This window comes from Coregonus clupeaformis, chromosome 13 (assembly GCF_020615455.1).
Source record: "Coregonus clupeaformis isolate EN_2021a chromosome 13, ASM2061545v1, whole genome shotgun sequence".
Lineage (NCBI taxonomy): Eukaryota > Metazoa > Chordata > Actinopteri > Salmoniformes > Salmonidae > Coregonus > Coregonus clupeaformis.
Window position 1 is genome coordinate 30,208,235 of NC_059204.1, and position 26,381 is coordinate 30,234,615.

The 26,381-nt window shown below is 43.4% G+C and overlaps 1 protein-coding gene and 1 non-coding gene across 3 annotated transcripts in view; both read left to right on the forward strand.

The window, feature by feature from the left end:
- Positions 1 to 26,381, forward strand: part of LOC121580109 (rap guanine nucleotide exchange factor 6-like) — a 168,016-nt gene that overhangs the window by 9,109 nt on the left and 132,526 nt on the right. The gene's annotated exons all lie outside the window — the stretch shown is intronic.
- trnaa-cgc lies at positions 4,537 to 4,612 on the forward strand. The gene has a single exon. It is a non-coding gene; the product is annotated as a tRNA-Ala (tRNA).

The following is a 26,381-nucleotide window of genomic DNA, read 5'->3' on the forward strand; positions in this document are numbered from 1 at the left end:
TCTCCACGGATAGGGGCCATTGGCAGTTCAAGGTGCTGTGCTTCGGGCTTTGTAATGCTCCTGCCACCTTTGAGAGGCTCATGGACAGAGTGCTGGCGGGGGTTCCGAGAGACGAGTGTGTCGTGTACCTAGACGACATATTGGTACATGGCACGTCGTTTGAGGGGGCACTGGGGGCACTTAGGCGAGTGCTGGAGAGGATCTCGGGGCGGGGCTAAAATTACACCCGGAAAAGTGCCATTTCATGCAAAGGGAGTTGGCGTTCCTGGGTCATCAGCTGGGTGGTGAGGGTATCAGCACGTTGCCAGACAAAGTGGAGGCTGTGAGGGGGTGGCCAATTCCAAAGGAAAAAAAGGAGGTTAAGAGCTTCCTGGGTCTGGCATCCTACTATCGTAGGTTTGTGAAAGGGTTTGCGGGGATAGCAGCTCCTTTGAACCACCTTCTCAAGAAGGACACTGTCTTTCAGTGGACCGAAGAGCACCAGCGGGCGTTTGAGGCCCTCAAACGTGCCCTGGTGGAGGCCCCTGTCCTGTCCTCACCAGACCCAAACCGTCCGTTTATTCTGGACACCGATGCAAGCAATGAGGGCTTGGGGGCCGTGCTGGCTCAGCGTGGTTCTGACGGGGAGCACGTAGTAGCTTATTACAGCAGAACTTTTGATAAGGCTGAAAAACGCTACTGCGTGACAAGGAGGGAGCTTTTGGCTGTCGTGGCAGCAGTACGCCATTTCAAGTACTACCTGGGGGGCCTGCCGTTTGTGGTGCGGACGGATCACTCCCGCCCTGCAGTGGCTTCTCTCCTTCAAGGAGCCAGAGGGTCAGATCGCCCGCTGGTTGGAGGAGCTGCAACCCTACGACTTCCAGGTGGAGCACAGGGCCGGCCTTCGCCACAGCAATGCAGACGCCTTGTCCCGCCGCCCGTGTGCTGAGGACGGCTGTGGGTACTGCGCCAAACGGGTGGAGCGAGAGAGGGAACTGTGCATGGAGGAGGGAGTCACCGCCACGGTGAGTCAGCTGAGGGTGACAGAGTGCCGGGAGCTTGAGGCTGTGGACGTCGGGGAGTGGAGGCGTCGCCAGGAGGAGGACGCAGAGCTGCGTCCTGTGCTGGGGTGGGTGGAAGAGAGAAGACGACCGCCATGGGGGAAGTAGCCCCTCTATCACCAGTCACCAAAGGACTCTGGGCTAAATTCTCAGTCCTTAGAGTGGCTGAGGGAGTGCTCCAGAGGGGGTGGAAAAAGCCAGCTACTGGAGAAATGACGTGGCAGGTAGTGGTTCCCAAAAGGCTGCAAGGGAGCGTGTTACAGCAGCTTCACGGGGAGTAGGCGCAGGGCATTTTGGGGTCTCCAAAACGTTAAAGCGCGTACGTAAAGGCTTCTATTGGGCCAGGCACAGGAGGGATGTGGAGGACTTTTGCAGGCAGTGCGATGAGTGTGCTGCTAAGAAAGGACCTCCAGGTCAGTCACACGCCCTCCTACAACAATTCCCAGTAGGGGAGCCCATGGAGAGACTGGGGGTAGACATAGTTGGACCGTTTCCAATCACAGACAGCGGTAACAGGTGGATTCTAACTGCTATGGACTACTTCACCAAGTGGCCAGAGGCTTACGCTCTCCCAGACCAGGAGGCAGAAACAGTAGCTGATGCATTGGTAGGGGGAATAATCAGTCGGTTCGGGGTGCCACAGTCTATACACAGCGACCAGGGGAGAAACTTTGAGTCACGGGTGTTCTCAGAGTTGTGTAGACGGTTAGGCGCGGAGAAGACGCGCACTACTCCGCTTCATCCCCAGAGTGATGGGCTGGTGGAAAGATTTAACAGAACATTAGCACAACAGCTGGCTATCGTTACCTCAAAACACCAGAGAGATTGGGACACCCACTTACCGTTTATTCTCATGGCATGTAGGTCGGCTGTTCAGGAATCGACTGCGTGCTCCCCAGCGCTACTAATGTTAGGTCGTGAGTTGCGCACCCCAGCCGAACTGACGTTTGGCCACCCTCCTGATAACTGACGACGGGGTTTTGCCTGGCCCGAACTATGTTCGCCGACTGCAGAACCGGTTAGAAGCGGCTCACACCTTCGCAAGAGAGCAACTCGAGAACGCAGGAATGCGCCAAAAGCGCCACTATGACTCACGCGCTAGGGGGAGGCACTTTGGAGCGGGAGAACGCGTGTGGCTTCACAACCCCACGCGCAAGAAGGGGCGGTGCCCAAAGCTGGACAGTGCCTGGGTGGGGCCGTGCCTGGTGATAGAGAGAGTGGGGGAGGTGACGTACCGGGTGGAGGTTCCCCACGGGGCAGGAAGGTGGTGGTCCACCGGGACCGATTGGCGCCCTACAGAGGGAGGAAAACGGTAGGGAATGGAAGTGAGGACTCTGATGTGAGCACACGGGGACAGTCTAGCGAGGAGACTCTAATGCAAGCTGAGCCTGGGACGGGGGCTGCCTCTTCGGGGGTGCTGGAAATGACATTGGGGCAGATGAGTGTTCTGGGGGTCCACCAGTGAGAGTCAAGGGAAGGCACAAGAGACTGATGCGACCTCCGGGTCGTTTTAAGGATTTTGTTTTGTAACCCTAGGGGCTAGGGTTTAGAAAGGAGGGGGCTATGTAACGACCCTGTATTGTGTTCTGTGTTCATGGATGTGTTATCGTTCTCATGGGTACTAGCAGGGGTTAAATATGCCAGGACAGATGGAAAGGTTGGGGGGTATGATGGGTAATCCCGCGGGATTTTGGAAATGATTAAATAGGGGTTACGGTCTCATATCTCTGCTCTTCTGTTCGGGACCCTTGATTTGACATGTTCTATTTGTGTATGTTTGAGGTTTAGCGGCGTGGGTTGTGGCCTGAACAATAGCCCATTTAGGAATAAACCTGTGTTCTGCCTGTACACCTGGTGCCCGTCTCTCTTTTACTTTATGACCCAGCTGGGTCATTACAATATGATTAGGCTATAGTTTACTATATTGCCTAGAAATAAATATTGATCACCCATATTTGTGTGTCTGAAAATCGTCCCACTCCACTCCTAAATATAGCTCAAGAGAAAGTGCAAGTCTCTCCAACTCTCTTCAAGCTATGTCTAGCCAATTAGCTGATATAGCCCAGTAATACCGATAGCTTAATATAATGGGCCACGTGAGAATCTCTGGTAATTTAACCTATTTCTTAGGTTATTTTTGTGCATTTTTATATTGCCTATAGGGCGCGCAATTGCTGCGACCATGGCTGGCGAGTGAGCTGCGTCGTCACATACGCCTAAAATAACGTTGCGGGACTGCGGTTGTATTCAGGACCAGTTCTTGCGGTAGCGGGTGGGAGTCAGACAGAAAGCCAGCGGGTGTGGGCGGGTGCAGTATGAAAAGATGCAGGCAGCAGCGGGATGAATAAATAATTCCCAAGCAGACCTCTAGTGTAAAGCAGCATTCCATGCAGTACTCTAGGCGTGAAGAGGAATATTCCCTCAGAGCCACTTTACTGATAGTGAAAAGCAGACGCTGCAGGCCACTCTGAAGTAGGAAGGCTACACTAGTCACAAAGGTCAACGTTTCACTGTGGTGGAGCAATGGGAATTCCTGTTGAATTCCTGAAAAGAACATGTCCTGAAAATAATTTCTTCGTTTTGCAAGGTTGTTATTTTAAATGAAGGGCATGTGTCCAAACCCTCCAAAAATCAGGATTCTATGTCTTTTTAAAAATCTCTTAGATGTAAAGCCCCCTGTGTGGTTCTTGTACCGGTTCTGACTGACATTTCCGCGTATAAATCCATCTGCCGGCACCGTAGATCGAAATGGCTTGCATTGAGCGGTAGCCCTGGTTCTCACGGACACAGAGGTATCCCCTTTCCCTTCCTTTCCTTCATTTCCACCTGTGTGACATAGGATGTGAAATCTGGCCTTATACCATTTTAATTCACTCTTCCGACTGTCCATCAACTCCTGGCTGAACCCTATGTCACAGCCACTGACAAAACAAAAAACATTTTCTGTTTGTCATAGATGGACAAGATTAATATGAGATGAAAGGTCAGTTCCTAACAAGTTCAGGAAGCCAATCCAGAGCTCTGTGACATTCTGATCGAGAGACCTTTAGAAAATATGCAAATTTTCTTTAACACTAAGCGTACAAATATGTATTTTACAGTTCTAAGGAAGGTGAAATCTTATAGTTAGTCGTTTTTATAATTTGATTATACTTTATTTAGAAAGCATAAGTAATTTCAAGCCTTATTCATAAAGTTTTTTTGAATAAACTCATTTTTTATCATTTTTGTACTGTGTACATGAGCTTGTCTTCAAAAGTTACTACACCTCAGCAATTTATAACTATTTTTTCCAGAAAGGTGAGATTTTAACCTTTTTGGGGGTATGCAGCATTACTAGTTATTGTTTATGGCCCTTTAATAATAAATCATTACTTTTGGGGATTACGTAGACGACATGTAGTTACATTTAACTGGTTAAAGAGTGACATGTTTTTATGTTTGCTTCTATTGTTCTTATCTCTCTATAGGGACTACCGGAAGTAGACTACGGTAGGGCCCCGTGTAGCTCAGTTGGTAGAGCATGGCGCTCGCAACGCCAGGGTTGTGGGTTCGATTCCCACGGGGGGCCAGTATGAGAAAAAAAAAAATTCAGCACTCACTAACTGTAAGTCGCTCTGGATAAGAGTGTCTGCTAAATGACTTAAATGTACAAGCTCTTGTGTTAACTGTCGCCATGGTAGTCTTATTAAAGTGTATTTATTACCTTGCAAAACTGGTTTGGAATCCCTGTCTGTGTCAGTTTAACTCTTCTCTGGGTGAGTTATTTATTTATTTATTTATATATATATATATATATATATATATATATATATATATATAAAGAAAAGCGGGCCTTGTAACTCCTCCTACTCTTTCAAGCCAGCTCAAATATCTAGCTAGGTTACAAACATCCTGTCTACAACCCATTGAGACTTAATTTAGCACAATAACATTCCGCTCAACAGGCTAGAGAATGATCTGGAAAATGTGCGGTTTCTTTGAGTGTCTTTGGACAGAATAGTCTAGATTGGGCTATGGTCATTCTCTCTCTTTTGCATTGCATTCCCTGTAAGAAGTTATGTAAAAAAAAAAAAAAAAAAGCTAGTAATATAATCTTGCCAATTTAGAGTAGAACACTGCTCATGCAATTAGGCATAACAATCACTGTTTCCTGAGCTGATGAGCCATGCTGCCATTATGTTCCCTAAGATTAAATATTGACACTTTGTTTGATGTTACTTGTTTAGGGTATAATCCATGTACTGTCATTGGTCTTAAACCAGTACCATTTTGTCAATGTGGAGACACCCCTGTTGATCGCACTATGGAAAAGTGGAGTCACCCACTACAACAAAATACCTTATTGCAGTGAGTCCCACATTTTCCCTCGCTCTTGTCTGGTCCTCTCTAAACACTGCTCTGGAAGCGGATCACCCGTTGCTTGGTTTGCTGTGTTTAATTGCAAGGCTATGGCCCCGCCCAGTCATCTCTCAAAGGCCTTTTTTTTTTACACTAATACTGGCAGGACACAGCTAAATATTGCTTCAAAACACACGGATCAAAGACCTCACAACTTGACACACGCCCACAGAATGTGCTGATTCCGAACATTGCCTCTACTGGGACTACTAACATGAAATAATGAAGCTGGACCTGAACTGGACCTGAACTGACTGTTTGAAGCCCTGACGCCTGCGACAAGAATGCGGCATCCACACCTCCGGCATGCCAGGAATCTGAGCTGGTTCACTGAAGTGCCCACCCCTCAGGCTGTTCACTCATTGTGATTTTGAAGTGTTCAGCCTCAGAGCAGCGGGTGACCAAGTGGGCAACAAGGTGGAGGGGTCAGGAGGTGAGAAGTCACGTAGAAGATTTGTTTTTAATGACGGGCTCTGCTAACTCCTCCACTCCCCATGCCTGTCAGCTTGAGGCCTCCGCTTAAATGGATGACTTATTTAGTGGGGTTGGCCCTTTATAGGTGTGGGAATCCAATTAGCTTGGGATTGTCTGGCGTCAGCGCACCGTTCCCCCCAAGTCTGGTAAATCCACACATGCAGGAGACCTGTAGAGAATTGTTGTCTTCGTGTGTTGTTGGCTATGTATCTTTGGCTTATGTTATGAAGGTATGCCTCCATAAGTTGAATGCAATGTCAAGTTTAAAGTGAACTGGAATGATTTTGCCAGCTCATGTAGTCTAACCTTACTAGGGTTGGGCGACTATTACGATAGCATCGTCTATCAGCGATGATTGACAACCACCGTCAATGGTGATGACATAGTCTTGTGACAGAGAATGGTTTAGACTATTTGAACTTGACTGGCGCCGTGAAGTAAAGAAATCAAATAGATTATTTGTCACATGCACCGAATACAACAAGTGTAGACCTTACAGTGAAATGCTTACTTACAAGCCCTTAACCAATGCAGTTTTAAGAACTATAAGTGTTAAGTAAAAAATAGATAAGTAAAAATAGAAAAATAACTAGTGTGCAAAGCTGTCATCAAGGCAAAGGGTTGCTACTTTGTAGAATCTCAAATATATAATGTATATTGATTGTCTAACACTTTTTTTGGTTACTACATGATTCCATGTGTTATTTCATAGTTTTGATGTCTTCACTATTATTCTACAATGTAGAAAATAGTAAAAAGAAAAGAAAAACCCTTGAATGAGTAGGTGTGTCCAAACTTTTGACTGGTACTGTATAATATACAGCTGTGGAAAAAATTAAGAGACCACTGCAAATTTTTGTTAAATCAGCATCTCTACATGTATGACAGCCATTCCATTCCAGTGTCTGTTGAATTCCGACACAGGCACACCTCATTCTACTGAATTAGGTAATGATTAGGTGATCACATGAACCAAATCTTATTTAACGAGGAAAAGTATAAAAACCACTGCTGTGGTCATCACCATCCTCTTGCAATAGTACCAGCTGGATGGCAAAACAGTGCTAATAGTACCTCAAAAGTAATATTAATCAAAAAATAACTATTGACCATGCCAAAAGAGTTGAAAAGGAATGTTTTGAGTGAGGAAAACAAGGGTTCAATTCTGGCTTTACTGGCAGAGGGATACAGTGAGCGTCAGGTTGCTTCCATCCTTAAAATTTCAAAGACGGCGGTTCATAAGAACAAGGTCAAGCAGCAGACATTGGGGACAACAAAGCTACAGACCGGCAGAGGGCGAAAATGACTCTACTGACCGGGATGACCGCCAACACATTCGAATGTCACTCAACAACCGTAGGATGACATCAAGTGACCTACAAAAAGAATGGCAAACGGCAGCTGGGGTGAAGTGCACAGCGAGTACGGTTCGAAACAGGCTCCTAGGGGCAGGGCTGAAGTCGTGCAAAGCTAGAAAAAAGCCCTTAATCAATGAGAAGCGAAGAAGAGCCAGGCTGAGGTTTGCAAAAGACCATAAGGATTGGACCGTAGAGGGCTGGAGTAAGGTAATCTTCTCTGAGTCCAATTTTCAGCTTTGCCCAACACCTGGTCGTCTAATGGTTAGACGGAGACCTGAAGAGGCCTACAAGCCACAGTGTCTCGCAACCACTGTGAAATTTGGTGTAGGATCGGTGATGATCTGGGGACGCATGAATCAAGCCACGTACAAGGTTGTCCTGGAAGAAAACTTGCTTCCTTTTGCTCTGACGTTGTTCCCCAACTCTGAGGATTGGTTTTTCCAGCAGGACAATGTGCCATGCCACATAGCCAGGTCAATCAAGGTGTGGATGGAGGACCACCAGATCAAGACCCTGTCATGGCCAGCCCAATCTCCAGACCTGAACCCCATTGAAAACTTCTGGAATGTGATCAAGAGGAAGATGGATGGTCACATGACATCAAACAAAGCCGAGCTGCTTGAATTTTTGCGCCAGGAGTGGCATAAAGTCACCCAACATCAATGTGAAAGACTGGTGGAGAGCATGCCAAGACGCATGAAAGCTGTGATTGAAAATGAGGGTTATTCCACCAAATATAGATTTCTGAACTCTTAAGTTAAAACATTAGTATTGTGTTGTTTAAAAATGAACATGAACTTATTTTCTTTGCATTATTTGAGGTCTGACAACACTGCATCTTTTTTGTTATTTTGACCAGTTGTCATTTTCTGCAAATAAATGCTCTAAATGACAGTTTTTATTTGGAATTTGGGAGAAATGTTGTCAGTAGTTTATAGAATAAAAAAATAAATATATTTTTACCCAAACAAATACCTATAAATAGTAAAACCAGAGAAACTGATAATTTTGCAGTGGTCTCTTAATTTTTTCCGCAGCTGTGTATACAGTGGGGAGAACAAGTATTTGATACACTGCCGATTTTGCAGGTTTTCCTACTTACAAAGCATGTAGAGGTCTGTAATTTTTTTATCTTAGGTACATTTCAACTGTGAGAGACGGAATCTAAAACAAAAATCCAGAAAATCACATTGTATGATCTTTAAGTAATTAATTTGCATTTTATTGCATGACATACAGTGGGGAAAAAAAGTATTTAGTCAGCCACCAATTGTGCAAGTTCTCCCACTTAAAAAGATGAGAGAGGCCTGTAATTTTCATCATAGGTACACGTCAACTATGACAGATAAAATGAGAAATTTTTTCTCCAGAAAATCACATTGTAGGATTTTTTATGAATTTATTTGCAAATTATGGTAGAAAATAAGTATTTGGTCAATAACAAAAGTTTCTCAATACTTTGTTATATACCCTTTGCTGGCAATGACACAGGTCAGACGTTTTCTGTAAGTCTTCACAAGGTTTTCACACACTGTTGCTGGTATTTTGGCCCATTCCTCCATGCAGATCTCCTCTAGAGCAGTGATGTTTTGGGGCTGTCGCTGGGCAACACGGACTTTCAACTCCCTCCAAAGATTTTCTATGGGGTTGAGATCTGGAGACTGGCTAGGCCACTCCAGGACCTTGAAATGCTTCTTACGAAGCCACTCCTTCGTTGCCCGGGCGGTGTGTTTGGGATCATTGTCATGCTGAAAGACCCAGCCACGTTTCATCTTCAATGCCCTTGCTGATGGAAGGAGGTTTTCACTCAAAATCTCACGATACATGGCCCCATTCATTCTTTCCTTTACACGGATCAGTCGTCCTGGTCCATTTGCAGAAAAACAGCCCCAAAGCATGATGTTTCCACCCCCATGCTTCACAGTAGGTATGGTGTTCTTTGGATGCAACTCAGCATTCTTTGTCCTCCAAACACGACGAGTTGAGTTTTTACCAAAAAGTTATATTTTGGTTTCATCTGACCATATGACATTCTCCCAATCCTCTTCTGGATCATCCAAATGCACTCTAGCAAACTTCAGACGGGCCTGGACATGGACTGGCTTAAGCAGGGGGACACGTCTGGCACTGCAGGATTTGAGTCCCTGGTGGCGTAGTGTGTTACTGATGGTAGGCTTTGTTACTTTGGTCCCAGCTCTCTGCAGGTCATTCACTCGGTCCCGCCGTGTGGTTCTGGGATTTTTGCTCACCGTTCTTGTGATCATTTTGACCCTACGGGGTGAGATCTTGCGTGGAGCCCCAGATCGAGGGAGATTATCAGTGGTCTTGTATGTCTTCCATTTCCTAATAATTGCTCCCACAGTTGATTTCTTCAAAACAAGCTGCAGATTGCAGATTCAGTCTTCCCAGCCTGGTGCAGGTCTACAATTTTGTTTCTGGTGTCCTTTGACAGCTCTTTGGTCTTGGCCATAGTGGAGTTTGGAGTGTGACTGTTTGAGGTTGTGGACAGGTGTCTTTTATACTGATAACAAGTTCAAACAGGTGCCATTAATACAGGTAACGAGTGGAGGACGGAGGACCCTCTTAAAGAAGAAGTTACAGGTCTGTGAGAGCCAGAAATCTTGCTTGTTTGTAGGTGACCAAATACTTATTTTCCACCATAATTTGCAAATAAATTCATTAAAAATCCTACAATGTGATTTTCTGGATATTTTTTTCTCAATTTGTCTGTCATAGTTGACGTGTACCTATGATGAAAATTACAGGCCTCTCTCATCTTTTTAAGTGGGAGAACTTGCACAATTGGTGGCTGACTAAATACTTTTCCCCCCCACTGTAAGTATTTAATCACCTACCAACCAGTAAGAATTCCGGCTCTCACAGACCTGTTAGTTTTTCTTTCAGAAGCCCTCCTGTTCTCCACTCATTACCTGTATTAACTGCACTTGTTTGAACTCGTTACCTGTATAAAAGACACCTGTCCACACACTCAATCAAACAGACTCCACAATGGCCAAAGACCAGAGAGCTGTGTAAGGACATCAGAGATACAATTGTAGACCTGCACAAGGCTGGGATGGGCTACAGGACAATAGGCAAGCAGCTTGGTGAGAAGGCAACAACTGTTTGCGCAATTATTAGAAAATGGAAGAAGTTCAAGATGACGGTCAATCACCCTTGGTCTGGGGCTCCATGCAAGATCACCTCGTGGGGCATCAATGATCATGAGGAAGGTGAGGGATCAGCCCAGAACTACACGGCAGGACCTGGTCAATGACCTGAAGAGAGCTGGGACCACAGTCTCAAAGAAAACCATTAGTAACACACTACGCCGTCATGGATTAAAATCCTGCAGGGCACGCAAGGTCCCCCTGCTCAAGCCAGCGCATGTCCAGGCACGTCTGAAGTTTGCCAATGACCATCTGGATGATCCAGAGGAGGAATGGGAGAAGGTCATGTGGTCTGATGAGACAGAAATAGAGCTTTTTGGTCTAAACTCCACTCGCCGTGTTTGGAGGAAGAACAAGGATGAGTACAACCCCAAGAACACCATCCCAACCGTGTAGCATGGAGGTGGAAACATCATTCTTTGTGGATGCTTTTCTGCAAAGGGGACAGGACGACTGCACCGTATTGAGGGGAGGAAGGATGGGGCCATGTATCGCGATATCTTGGCCAACAACCTCCTTCCCTCAGTAAGAGCATTGAAGATGGGTCGTGGCTGGGTCTTCCAGCATGACAACGACCCGAAACACACAGCCAGGGCAGGTAAGGAGTGGCTCCGTAAGAAGCATCTCAAGGTTCTGGAGTGGCCTAGCCAGTCTCCAGACCTGAACCCAATAGAACATCTTTGGAGGGAGCTGAAAGTCTGTATTGCCCAGCGACAGCCCCGAAACCTGAAGGATCTGGAGAAGGTCTGTATGGAGGAGTGGGCCAAAATCCCTGCTGCAGTGTGTGCAAACCTGGTCAAGACCTACAGGAAACGTATGATCTCTGTAATTGCAAACAAAGGTTTCTCTACCAAATATTAAGTTCTGCTTTTCTGATGTATCAAATACTTATGTCATGCAATAAAATGCAAATGAATTACTTAAAAATCATACAATGTGATTTTCTGGATTTTTGTTTTAGATTCCGTCTCTCACAGTTGAAGTGTACCTATGATAAAAATGACAGACCTCTACATGCTTTGTAAGTAGGAAAGCCTGCAAAATCGGCAGTGTATCAAATACTTGTTCTCCCCACTGTATATATAAAATTGTTTTTTGGTTACATAATCACGATAGGACAAAGGCTGACATCGCCCGACCCTACATTCTACTACAGGATGTTCAGACGTATTGTGAAAGTCCACACAAATATATCTCACCTCCTGCCCTATGACACACTGTCAAGGAGTACGTACACTCATTTATTGCCCTGTGATTGTTACCATTTCATCCTGTTCTTATCAGACAACAGCAGCACACACTGACAGCAGCAAGTGGCTATGTCTCTCCTGGCTAAGAGGCTCTGCACATGCTGTGTGAGTTGAGGTCCGTTTCAGGCCTCCAGTGGGCTGCTGGAGCTCATTGTAACCCCCCCTTCTAGTTGAAGGGCTGCTGGATGGTAGCGAGGAGGACGGGAGCAGCAGCAGGGAGGGTCATGTGCATTCTATTGAGCTCCTCAGATGTGCTGTACCTGTCACCATGGGCCACATAGAGCGTGTGAAATATACAGTTGTGAAGTCGGAAGTTTACATACACTTAGGTTGGAGTCATTAACTTGTTTTTCAACCACTCCACAAATTTCTTGTTAACAAACTATAGTTTTGGCAAGTCGGTTAGGACATCTACTTTGTGCATGACACAAGTCATTTTTCCAACAGTTGTTTACAGATTATTTCACTTATAATTCACTGTATCACAATTCCAGTGGGTCAGAAGTTTACATACACTAAGTTGACTGTGCCTTTAAACAGCTTGGAAAATTCAAGAAAATTATGTCATGGCTTTAGAAGCTTCTGAAAGGCTAATTGACATATTTGAGTCAATTGGAGGTGTACCTGTGGATGTATTTCAAGGCCTACCTTCAAACTCATTGCCTCTTTGCTTGACATCATGGGAAAATCAAAAGAAATCAGCCAAGACCTCAGCAAAAAAATTGTAGACCTCCACAAGTCTGTTCTTCTGTACAAACAATAGTACGCAAGTATAAACACCATGGGACCACGCAGCTGTCATACCGCTCAGGAAGGAGACACGTTCTGTCTCCTAGAGATGAACGTACTTTGGTGCGAAAAGTGCAAATCAATCCCAGAACAACAGCAAAAGACCTTGTGAAGATGCTGGAGGAAACGGGTACAAAAGTATCTATATCCACAGTAAAACGAGTCCTATATCGACATAACCTGAAAGGCCACTCAGCAAGGAAGAAGCCACTGCTCCAAAACCACCATTAAAAAAAGCCAGACTACGGTTTGCAACTGCACATGGGGACAAAGATTGTACTTTTTGGAGAAATGTCCTCTGGTCTGATGAAACAAAAATAGAACTGTTTGCTGTAATGACCATCGTTATGTTTGCAGGAAAAAGGGGAAGGATTGCAAGCCAAAGAACACCATCCTAACCGTGAAGCACGGGGGTGGCAGCATCATGCTGTGGGGGTGCTTTGCTGCAGGAGGGACTGGTGCACTTCACAAAATAGATGGCATCATGAGGAAGGACATCAGTCAGGATGTTAAAGCTTGGTCGCAAATGGGTCTTCCAAATGGACAATGACCCCAAGCATATTTCCAAAGTTCTGGCAAAATGGCTTAAGGACAACAAAGTCAAGGTATTGGAGTGGCCATCACAAAGCCCTGACCTCAATCCTATAGAACATTTGTGGGCAGAACTGAAAAAGTGTGTGCGAGCAAGGAGGCCTACAAACCTGACTCAGTTACACCAGCTCTGTCAGTAGGAATGGGCCAAAATTCACCCAACTTATTGTGGGAAGGTTGTGGAAGGCTACCCAAAACATTTGATCCAAGTTAAACAATTTAAAGTCAATGCTACTAAATACTAATTGAGCGTATGTAAACTTCTGACCCACTGAGAATGTGATGAAAGAAATAAAAGCTGAAATAAATCATTCTCTCTACTATTATTCTGACATTTCACATTCTTAGAATAAGGAGGTGATCCTAACTGACCTAAGACGGGGAATTTTTACTAGGATGAAATGTCAGGAATTGTGAAATACATGAGTTTAATTGTATATGGCTAAGGTGTATTTAAACTTCCGCCTTCACCTGTAAATAAATATATTTTTAATGGATTTTCGGGATGGAAAAACGCCTTAAGTGTAAACTTAAACGGCTAAAACCAGATATAAAGTATGTAGAAAAGATAATGGAGCTATTTTTAAATAATATAATCTTTGATAAATAACAATCACCAAAATAAAAGCTAGATATGGAGAATTGAAAATTCCAAAAATAATGAATTTAGCAATATTAATTTTGTTATTATGTTTGAGCAAAAGAACACAGCATTATCCATGGCAAAATGCATAGAATGGCAGGAAAACTAGCTTTAAAACTGCAAAATTCTCAGCTCCATGGCAGAATATGTTGAATTGCAGGAAATTAGCTTTAAAAATGCTAAATAAAATCTAAGCTCCATGGAGAAAAAACCCTGTTCTTAGTGGTTGAACTTCCATCAGTCCTGCTCGGTTAATGTATTGTGTGGGACTAGGAACAAAAGGGTAAGCAGCAAGCTACACAAGCACTCAAGTTCAATCTGTTGTTCAGCGTGTTCCTTCTCAGTCCCCCTGATAAAATGCCATTCCCCCGGGCTACAGACATGTTAATGCTGCCGAGGTGATGAGTGACTCTGTAGTCACCATCATGCTAGCCATGTTCAGCCAACATACCTTCTGATTTCCCATGATGCAAATGTATTCATACCGGGGGATGTGGTTGAGGGCTTTTTCTCTCTAATTTATAGCTAATCCCTAATGTGCCGTCCTTTTATAATATCACTGCCTGTTAAGTGTCCATTTCAGTGTATTTAATATCCACCAGCCAATACACAGCTGTCTGATAAATGTTACTGTACGTGACTCATTGTAGCACAGCAGAAGTCAGTCTGTGATTAAAACACTGCTGTTGAGTTGCCTTCGACACCTAGCTAGGCTTAGCAGGCACCCTGTGGACTGAGACAAGTGAAAGCATGTATCCCACAGCCTCACAGAACCTGCAGTTTGCCTGTGTGTCAGGGATGTATGTATTAGCTATCTACAGTATTGTGTGTGTGTGTGTGTGTGTGTGTAAGCCCAGCTGCCCAGCCTCAAACATTTACTGTCAGCTGAGCTGTCAGCAGAGAGGCTACAGCTTCACCACAGTGAGCTCAGCACTGTTTGCTCTCTAGAACATCTGCTTTGTTGTAGATTAACCACACTTTGCTTCTCCCACAAGTTGACTTCCAGGCTTGGGGATAGAGAAAAAAAAATTAACCTTAACTTTTTGTTATAGCTACAATTTACAATAAAGAGTAAACCTACAGGTTGTTCATAACTTAGATTATGACTTGGAGTTATTAGGATGCCAAAAACCTGAGGCTCCAAGTTGCTGTCATAACTTCACTGTTCTCTTCAGTCTAAATATATTTCAAAGCTTGGCAAGGTCTCTGCGAATTAGCTAGGTTACGTAATGGGTAAAATTTTCCAGGGTTTCCGTGACAATGTCAAGATTTGTGTTTTCCAGATGAGCGTTTTTACTTTTTTTTGTTCTGGCACAGGGCTGGCTGGTGGAGAGATGGCAACTGTACTGTAGTGTGGTGGGTGTAGCCATCTACCACCTCTTTTCCATGATGCCCTATTACTAGCTGGCCTTTTCATAAGCTCCTATTTTTTTTTAGTGTTTTTTTAACATGCTTTTAAGAACTTCACCAAAGACCCACTTTTTATTTTTACTCCGTAAGGGATCACCGTGCTGAAAGTCTGGACTTCGGGGGCCGAGAAACCCGACTGCACTCTCCTAAAAGCTCCAAACTCTATGTAGGCTACTAAGGCTAAGCTCCATTTGAATACGTTGACGTTCAGTAGTATGGCAAAATTTAAGCGCTGTAGTCCTAACTGAACGCCTGATTTGACCCCTTGATAAAGCGCTAACAGCAGAGAGTATTACCCGAGCGCTTTGACGCTTTATGATTTTATCCCACTTAAGACCGTTGGTCATATCTGACATTACAGGCACGCATGCGTCAACCCGTTAATGGAAACTCTATTAAGCCTTGAGTAAGGATTGTAATAGTAGCATACTGCTACTACAGCCTCTCTGGTTTTAGAGTTTTGATCTGAAATGCTCAGTTTCTCTGAACATATTGTTTTAGGGGGTTAAAGAGGCCATTGAGGTGAGAAGGGTGCATGGCCCTGCACTACAGTTAGCCTACATTCACTCAGTTCTGCCTGGGTGTACTCCAAGCCTCAAATAATGTGTGCATTATGAAATGAGGTATAGAGAGTCTCCTGTTTTTCCGTCATGCTTAAGATACCAGGATGAAATGTGAATGGCAGTGAATGTATGAAGTCTTCAGATGTTATTTTTTTTACTGTTGACAGTAGGTTTTAGAAGTCTATGTAAATGGTTGCTTGTTCTGCAGCCTGAATGGGTGTGTTGTAGTTTTATGTACAATGCCCCCTCTGTAATTGTATATTTTAATGTAGACTTTAAATACCATTTGAACTCTAGTCTATAGACAGGGTTGTGCTTCTGTAGTGAGAAAGAGTTTAGTTATAATTATTGTACAGGGTCAACTGAGGAGCAGGCAGACTCTGTGCCAGAAGGTGGCAGCAAAACTGTACCTGTGTGTCACACTGGAAACAAAAGGACATATATATAATTGGATTGCAGTTCAATTATATGATCAGTTGCAATATCATTGCTGATGTCCTTTGCGGCTTTTATATAAAGATAATGTTTGTTTTTTTCAAACTTATGCTTTTTCTCTAAATAAGCTTTGTTGCACAATTTAAAGGTCGATACACTACATTTCAAACAGTTTGGAATAATCAAATGAATTCAGGGCTTGTAAAATTATACGTAGGCTAAATATAAGCCTTCCACCACCATAAGACACACTAATCATTTAATTTAATTTAATTTGCTTATTTGCAATAATCACTGATCTGGCTTTAAAGTCTGTCTATGAAAGTACCTTTTTTGTTACACATTTAACCCAAACCATGCACATTGTACATCCACTAATAATGACCAACTTCTTGTAGCAGGCATTCTAGAAAATTAACACAGGTCTCATAAACAATATCTCAAGCACCACATGCTAGTGAGTAGCTAGCTAATCTTTATTTCAAGTCTAGCCAACTTGGATCTATTTGCTAACAAAGTAGAACAGTTGAACTGTTATGAATGGACCTTCCAGTCCGTCTCCAACTGTTTGAACAACAGCCTGTTCACTGTTTAGATGTTGAAATCAAGTGGCTTACCTTATTTCTCAGAATGAGAACGAGTTCCCAATTCCTTAAATGCATATGTTTATGCTCATTGTACATTTATAAAACACAGACTAGTCTGTGGCTAAAATGCTGCTAGCGACAGAAACGGAGCATTAATTTTCCACAACATGTTAATTAATCCTCTGGTTTTAGTAGGGTCTGTTCTGTTCTACATTTTCGGAGTTGAGACATAAAAAGGGTATCGTTAGAAAGGTTAAGTTCTCGTTTATTACAGTAAAATAATGTCTCTAACCATTTCGGTGTCGATATGACCGATTTTGTTGGACCAAACCTCAAATGCAGATGGCGAGTTTAAACATTTTGTCGTCAGAGGAGCGACCCAAAGTTGTCTTTGTTGTGAGTGGCAGGGGGGCTTGGTGTCTGTGTGTGAGGGTGAAAGTGCACAAAAGGAGACGAGACCCAAAAAAATAATTACATCAATTCTTGCGATACCGGCATTTGGAACATCGCACTAAAACATACATTCTAATTAATCAAATGAATTCGATATATAGCACAACCATACCTCGAGTGATTTAAAAAAATAGGCATCTCTAATCTTCTACTATTTCAACATTTTTGTCAAGCATACACCTATGCGAAATGGAGAGCATTATTTTATTGTACTTTTGATTTTGTGTAAACTGACATGGTCAGATGATCAGATAATGTCAGTTGTAAGTGAAACACTATGTGTTAAAGGAAAGGTTAACCCATTTTGAATGTTATTGTTTTTGTGCATCTCTGAGAGATGTTATAACGATTCCCTGGGTCAGTTTAATGTTTTCATGTGTATCTGAGTTATTGGCGTTCAAGCAGGCAGAAATCTGGCCGGTTTTACGTAGCACCGTGATAAAGTCGCTCTCACTACACTGGAAGTTAATAGGAATACAACTTTTAGATTGCAAAAACGTCTATCATACATGTCAGATTTCACGATTCCTCATTCACCCCCAGCTGCCAAATTAACCCTGATTCAGATGACCATCCTACCCATGCTAGATTACGGAGACATAATTTATAGATCGGCAGGTAAGGGTGCTCTTGAGCGGCTAGATGTTCTTTACCATTCGGCCATCAGATTTGGCACCAACGCTCCTTATAGGACACATCACTCTATCATAGCACTCTATACTCCTCTGTAAACTGGTCATCTCTGTATACCCGTCACAAGACCCACAGGTTGATGCTTATTTATAAAACCCTCTTAGGACTCACTCCAACCTATCTGAGTCTTAGGACTCACTCCAACCTATCTGAGATACCTACTGCAGCCCTCATCCTCCACATACAACACCCATTCTGCCAGTCACATTCTGTTAAAGGTCCTCAAATTACACACATCCCTGGGTCGCTCCTCTTTTCAGTTCGCTGCAGCTAGCGACTGGAACGAGCTGCAACAAACACTCAAACTGGACAGTTTCATCTCCATCTCTTCATTCAAAGACTCAGTCATGGACACTCTTACTGACAGTTGTGGCTGCTTCGCGTGATGTATTGTTGTCTCTACCTTCTTGCCTTTGTGCTGTTGTTTGTGCCCAATACGGTTTGTACCATGTTTTGTGCTGCTGCCATGCTGTGTTGTTGTCTTAGGTCTCGCTTTATGTAGTGTTGTGGTGTCTCTCTTGTTGTGATGTGTGTTTTGTCCTATCGTTTTAATTACAGGCCCTGTCCCCGCAGGAGGCCTTTTGGGATGCCGTAATTTTAAATAACAATTTGTTCTTAACTGAACAAAAATGTCAATACTGGCCGATGTCATAACTCGGGAGGATGTCTTCTCTCGAATGAGCCATTGATATTTCCTACCTAGAAATGTGTAATTTAACAGAGTCTAGCATATTTTTCCTATTTGTCTGCGGTTGCCAGAGATGTTATAGAAAGGAGATAAGAATCCAATGAACGTATCACGCCGCACCCGGCAGACTGTGGACCAATCGTGTTCACGTTGTCATGCTGCGTCACATATTTGCTTAACTAATCGTCACGCAATCCATTCTCAACGTCAGTGTATATGTCGAGAAATGTGACTATTTTCATCGAAAGTACGTAATGTCACAATTCCAAAGCTATACGATACTACAGATAGCAAGTTAATTATCTCACATCTCGGAAAAGATTTGTAATGTTGTACTTCTTGTTGATGAAATTCGTGCTAATGTTGGGTTTTTGAGCTTGTGCCCAATATATTCGCATTCACTCCTTGAAGGAGAGGGCCCCTTGTCCCAGAATCGCCCAGAATGCACCGTGCGTCCCTTTTGAAGTAGCATGGGTAACGTTTCCCATCTTGTGTGACTGTTAGACTCCACTCTGTGAGGCACATCGATTTAAAGGTTGAACATGGTGAGATTGTAGACTCCTATATTGGTAGTGCGGTTTTAACTAGCTACATTACATGCTCATATTGTCTTTGAGGTTATTGTGTGTAGCAACGTTTGCTTGCTGGCTTACCAGCCAGCCCATAGAGAGAGCATTGCATTGCGGATTTTGTAGTCGACTTGAGCTGCATCAGATTTCCACAACGATTTTCCATTTTGCTACCAACCTTATTATAACGGCAAAATGAAACATTTGTTCACAAAAAATATTGTGTTATTTAACACTGTAAATTAAAGTTATTAGTGGTTTTGGGTGGATTATTCCTTTAAATCCTTTCTGTTGTCAATTGGCATTGTTAATGGATTAGGGCTGCCCCGAAAAAAAGAAAAAAGGTGACATTTTAAAATGTGTATTTTTCCATATAGACACACCCTATGTTTGAATAAACTATATGTAAGCTACTGAGCTTGTCTGATGCTTTAAGCGCTGCGATTAAAAATGAAGAAACACAAATGACTAAAGAGGGCGTTCCCAACCCCCCTCCTCCCGCTGCCGGCCGCTGCCTGCCGCTGGCCTCAGCAGAATCTGCCTTTACGCTCCTGAAGTTGCCAGTAATAGGCTACACCAGCGGTCTGTAACCTTTTCCATTTGGAGTGCCAAGTTATCGTAACATTTCTACTGATCTGCGTGCCAGTGATGATTTTCATATGCACATTTTGTGGAACAGTTTTAATTTATATCTCAAAATCATTGTCATGTGGTTAATCAAAAATTCTATCCAAATGAAAATTATACAAATCTAAAACTTAACTTCTATTGCCATTGCCAATATGTAAAAGTAGCCAACCATTACATTTACATCATTTAGCAGACGCTCTTATCCAGAGCGACTTACAAATTGGTAAAGCCAACAAATAAAAACATTGCAGCCTACAGGTAGAAAATATCCTGATTTTTTTTTTATTTTTATTAATTATCCTATAAATTACATTGGCTATGCGTGGCCTGTCTGCAAGGAATTTGAAACATTGTATCAACTAGCAACATTGTATAAAATATTCTGGGCCCTCAGTTTCCAAGGCCAGTGAGCTCAGGATAAACAAACAGACACTACTATAGGCTATTTGCGGAAGGGATAAGAAGTAATCAGGTAGGCCTATTTTATGACTTTTCCACCGGATCAGAGCATGACATATTTTTTCTCTCTTTCATGCTGAGTGGTAATCGAAAGGGAGAGTGCTAGAAAGATTTTTCAAATAGGCTATGTTGAGGAACTGTTGTCATTCTCAATGGATGTAAAAACAGACTTCCTGTACTTGCTGTTTTGAGGCGAATAAATAAATACTTTGAGAAGCTCCACAGTGATGGTGAGTTAAGACAGTCAGAAATAGTATCAGATCTCCAAATGGGCACTACATTTGCGCGCAGGCCAGGTAGACTAGTCCTACTTCTATATGCGTAATCAGGTGCGTGTTCTTACTCAAGATTGACAGGAGCACTCCAAACAAAAGACAATGAATAAATTGAGAACTGGTAAATGGAATGAAATTAACCAAAAGTGTTTTCTCACAAGTGTAGCCTAGGTTGTGCGCTCTGCAAACAATGTGTCCGCTCCTACAATGACAACAGTAAGACTGTAATAATAATAATATATTGAATGCATTAACAGAAATTACCGTAACCAAACAAACATTGTATATTAGAAATTATGGTAATTAACGTTAAATATACTACTGGTGAAACTGGTGTGCCATCCCCGCGGCCTCCACAATGGATTAGTCCACTCAGACAGGCGTGAATCAGACCGGTGTCTCCAGTGCCATAATTTTGTAAAATATATTTTGCCACTGCTCAACTAAAAGAATGTTGGTCGACCAACAGCCTATCGACCAAACAATCGACCAGTCGACTAAATGTGATCAGCCCTATGATGGATTATTCCGCACTGTGATGATATCACAGATGGGGTCGGGCCACTTTGTGACCCTCTGGGTCACCGTAGAGTGCGTCTTACCCCCAGCCAACTTCTCAGGGCAAAAGGACAGGGAGACATATTCCACGTGGGTGAGCTTGAACACAAGGTCACAGTCTACCTGAGATAAGCTACATGGTTGGAGGCGTAAACTTGAGTTCCAGCCTCTCACCGATATGTAGCCTACCAACACAGTTCAAGTCAAAGGAACAGGGTGTGTGTAAATTGCATTTAAATAGCTTACACAATTGGAATTTGCCTATTGATTACATTAACTTAGAGTAGGCTCATTTAAATGGAATTGACCCCCACCTTGCAAAGCAGCCTTGAGCTGGAGTTTTGTTGTGGTGTGATTGAGTTACAGCACTCCACGGGGGAGACAATTTATTTGAATTGTTTACGCTGGTGATTCTGACATCCTGTCTGGGGCTATTGATGATCTGCTTTAGTCTGATCGATGACTGAAAGGGAGCAGACTTGTTGTTGGCTATGGGTTTGTTAGCCCATACGTAAAATTAATGCACGCATGAAAAGTCGCTTTGGATAAAAGCGTCTGCTAAATGGCTATTATTATTATTATTATTATTATTATTATTATTATTATTATTATTATTATTATTATTAGGTAGGGTGGGCTCTCTGGAACAGAGGCCAGTTGTAGACCTTAGCCTATAGACCATCAGTGTTTTTAAATCTAGACAACCATTGGCTTGGCCTTGCCCCCCAGTGAGAGGATGCTCTGAGCGGTCCCTGCATATTGAGTGGATGCCCCCTGTGGGCCACATTGACTTTAAGAGACTGGGGTCTGTCTGGCCTGAATTGAACACAATACTGGCCTCCGTCGCCTCCTGCCCCGGCCGGCCCCACACTGCACTCACTGTCTGTGTCCCAAATGGCATCCCATTCCCTATGGGCCCTGGTCAAAAGTAGTGCGCTACATAGGAGATACGGTGCCATTTGGAACGCACACCCTGTTCTCACCCGGCCGACTACCCTGGCCTCAGGAAGAATAGTGCTTGCCACAGCAGAAGCTGCTCTCACTAACCCAGTTAGCTCTGAGGTATAGTCAATACAGTTTTAGTAGCTCAGAAGCCGTCGGTATACTACAGAATGCTGCTGCCATTGTTTTCATGAGTTGTCTTTTTCCTCCGAGTTGAAAGCGGGGCAGGCCTAGGGCTATTTCCTACAGACAGTGCTGCAAATGAAGTCTACTGTAGCGTGTGTTTTCAGGCAATTGTTTGGCATCTTCTTCATATCCAATTCATTGGGGCTTGTGTTGTCAAGCTGGTGGATGAAGAGGTCTACTTTTCAAAATGAGGTAATATAGCCTATGAAAGTAGTTGAGTCTGGCCTGTAAATCTCTTATCATATGGGTTATAGGAAGACTAGGGCTGGGCACTCCTCCCAGCAGTTTCCTGGAAGAAGACCCTCTTAAGGAACATGGATGACAGATGACTCATCTTAGTAGATACTACAGGGCCAGGTGTTTTTCACTGGTCAGGTCACATGATCAGGATATAGGCCTAGCCCAACATGTAAAGAATAGCAAACTACAGTTCAGCCCTGTCCGGAATCAGTATTGGCCGCGTACACAGATTTGCAGATGTTATCGCAGGTGCAGCGAAATGCTTGCTAAATTTACATTTACATTTTTGGTCATTTAGCAGACACTCTTATCCAGAGCGAATGACTAAACTGTATGAACAGTATATGACAAGTATATGAATAGAAAAGGTGTGTACAGCAGTAGTTATACAGTGCATTCGGTAAAGTATTCAGACCTCTTGACTTTTTCCACATTTTGTTACCTTACAGCCTTATTCTAAATTTGATTAAATTACATTTTTCGCTCATCAATCTACACACAATACCCAATAATGACAAAGCAAAAACAGGTTTGTAGAAATGTTTGCAAATGTATTACAAATAAAAAAGTGAAAAATAAATGTACCTAAGTATTCAGACCCTTTACTCAGTACTTTGTTGAAGCACCTTTGGCAGCGATTACAGCCTCGAGTCTTCTTGGGTATGATGCTACAAGCTTGGCACACCTGTATTTGGGGAGTTTCTCCCATTCTTCTCTGCAGATCCTCTCAAGCTCTGTCAGGTTGGATGGGAAGCGTCGCTGCACAGCTATTTTCAGGTCTCTCCAGAGATGTTAGATTGGGTTCAAGTCCGGGATCTGGCTGGGCCACTCAAGGACATTCAGAGACTTGTCCCGAAGCCACCCCTGCGTTGTCTTGGCTGTGTGCTTAGGGTCGTTGTCCTGTTGGAAGGTGAACCTTCGCCCCAGTCTGAGGTCCTGAGCGCTCTGGAGCAGGTTTTCATCAAGGATCTCTCTGTACTTTGCTCCGTTCATCTTTCCCTCGATCCTGACTAGTCTCCCCTTCCCTGCCGTTGAAAAACATCCCCACAGCATGATGCTGCCACCATCATGCTTCACCGTAGGGATGGTGCCATGATTCCTCCAGACGTGACGCTTGGCATTCAGGCCAAAGAGTTCAATCTTGGTTTCATCAGACCAGAGAATCTTGTTTCTCATGGTCTGAGAGTCTTTAGGTGCCTTTTTGGCAAACTCGAAGCGGGCTGTCGTGCCTTTTACTGAGGAGGGGCTTCCGTCTGGCCACTACCATAAAGGCCTGATTGGTGGAGTGCTGCAGAGATGGTTGTCCTTCTGGAAGGTTCACCCATCTCCACAGAAGAACTCTGGAGCTCTGTCAGAGTGACCTTCGTGTTCTTGGTCACTTCCCTGACCAAGGTCCTTCTCCCCCGATTGCTCAGTTTGGCCGGGCGGCCAGCCCTAGGAAGAGTCTTGGTGGTTCCAAACTTCTTCCATTTAAGAGTGGTGGAGGCCACTCTGTTCTTGGGGAACTTCAATGCTGCAGACATTTTTGGTACCCTTCACCAGATTCCTGTCTCGGAGCTCTACGGACAATTCCTTCGACTTCATGGTTTGGTTTTTGCTCTGACATGCACTGTCAACTGTGGGACCTTATATAGACAGGTGTGTGCCTTTCCAAATCATGTCCAATCAATTGAATTTACCACAGGTGGACTCTAATCAAGTTGTAGAAACATCTCAAGGATGATATATGGAAACAGGATGCACCTGAGCTCAATTTCGAGTCTCATCGCAAAGGATCTGAATACTTATGTAAATAAGATATTTCTGTTTTTTATTTGTAATACTTTAGCAAAAATGTCTAAACCTGTTCTCACATTATCATTATGGGTATTGTGTGTAGATTAATGAGATAAAAAAAAATATATATATATATATTTCAGAATAAGGCTGTAATGTAACAATGTGGAAAAAGTCAAGGGGTCTGAATACTTTCTGAATGCACTGTGTAGGATGAGCCATGACTAGAATACAGTGTGTATATATACATTGAACAAAAATATAAACGCAAGCATTTCAAAGAAGGAAATTACCGCATTGGCTGCAGATGAATGTCACGATAATGGGCCTCAGGATCTCGTCACGATATCTCTGCATTCACATTGCTATCGATAAAATGCAATTGTGTTCCTTGTCTGTAGCTTATGCCTGCCCACACCATAACCCCACGGCACCATGGGGCACTCTGTTCACAATGTTGACATCAGCAAAACCGCTCATCCACACGACGCCATACACGTCTGCCATCTGACCGGTACAGTTGAAACCGGGATTCATCCATGAAGAGCACACTTCTCCAGCGTGCCGGTGGCCATCGTAGGTGAGCATTTGCCCACTGAAGTCGGTTACGACGCCGAACTGCAGTCTGGTCAAGATCCTGATGAGGACGACGAGCACGCAGATGAGCTTCACTGAGATGGTTTCTGACAGTTTGCTCATAAAGTTTTAGTTGTGCAAACCTACAGTTTCATCAGCTGTCCGGGTGGCTGTTCTTAGAAGATCCTGCATGAGAAGATGCCGGATGTGGAGGTCCTGGGCTGGTGTGGTGACACGTGGTCTGCGGTTTTGAGGCCGGTTGGATGTACTGCCAAATTCTCTAAAACGACGTTGGAGGCGGTTTATGGTAGAGAAATGAACATTACATTTTCTTGCAACAGCTCTGGTGGACATTCTTGCAGTGAGCATGCCAATTGCACGCTCCCTCAAAACTTGAGACCTCTATGTCATTGTGGTTTGTGACAAAACTGCACATTTTTAGAGTGGCCTTTTATTTTCCCCAGCATAAGGTGCACCTGTGAAATGACCATGCTGTTTAGTCAGCTTCCTATATGCCACACCTGTCAGGTGGATGGATTATCTTGGCAAAGGAGAAATGCTCACTAACAGGGATGTAAACAAATTTGTGCGTAACATTTGAGAGAAGTAAGCTTTTTTTTTTGTGTGCATGTGATCATTTCTAGGATATTTTATTTCAGCTCATGAAAATGGGACCAATACGTTACATATTGAGTTTTTTAATTTTTGTTCAGTATACATAAAGTGGGTAAAACAGTATGTACACTTTTTAAAAGTGACCAGTGTTCAATGACTACAATACAGTATATACACTGAGTATACCAAACATTAGGAACACCTTCATTACATTGAGTTGGTACCGGACAACAGTTGATGCATCAATTCAGGCTACAAGTGTAGGCCTAATGACAATCTCAGAATGTCATTACAATACACGTAGGAGTTTTGTAACAGATGTCTCTTCCCAATCATCAAATTGCGGGTACACAGTGCGCTGTTAGATGCTGAAATTATTTTGTGAGTGGAAGAATATGTGCCGGTAGCCTACAGGACCGCCTTTGTTAAGTGATTGTTTGACAATCAGATGAAAACATCATGACTCGGTTGTGTTTATGCCACATTAGAAGGCATAGGAGGCGTGTCCATAAGGCTAGGAGAAGCTTTCCCTAAAATAAATTGAATGGCCAAAATTATATAGCCTAATTAGCTTCCTCCTGTATATACAGAAATAAATAAAATCATAAAAAATAGGCTACTACACCAGAAAGCATGATTTGGCCACAGAGGATCATTAGCTTGTTTTAAATCGCATTGCCTACTGTCGGAAGGGCCTGCAATTTGGCAGCGCGTTCTGCAAATACCGGTAAGAAATTAAATCTACTTTCACCCCTGGTGAAACCTTAATGTTTTACTTAATATTGTGAGGCATGTCTTACCTTGCTTCAAAGCAGCAGAGTCTAAATCCTTTTCTATAACAGAACGACAAGCTGACCAATAGAATAGATCAACTTTCCTATGGGGGAGAGTATATTGACAGGCTAGTGATGTTGTTCGTTACTCATCTTGTTGGCTGAGGAAAAGTAAATGTGGACAGTTATTCTAACATCTTCAAATTCCGCGTCGGAATTCGGTAAGAAGGACTTACA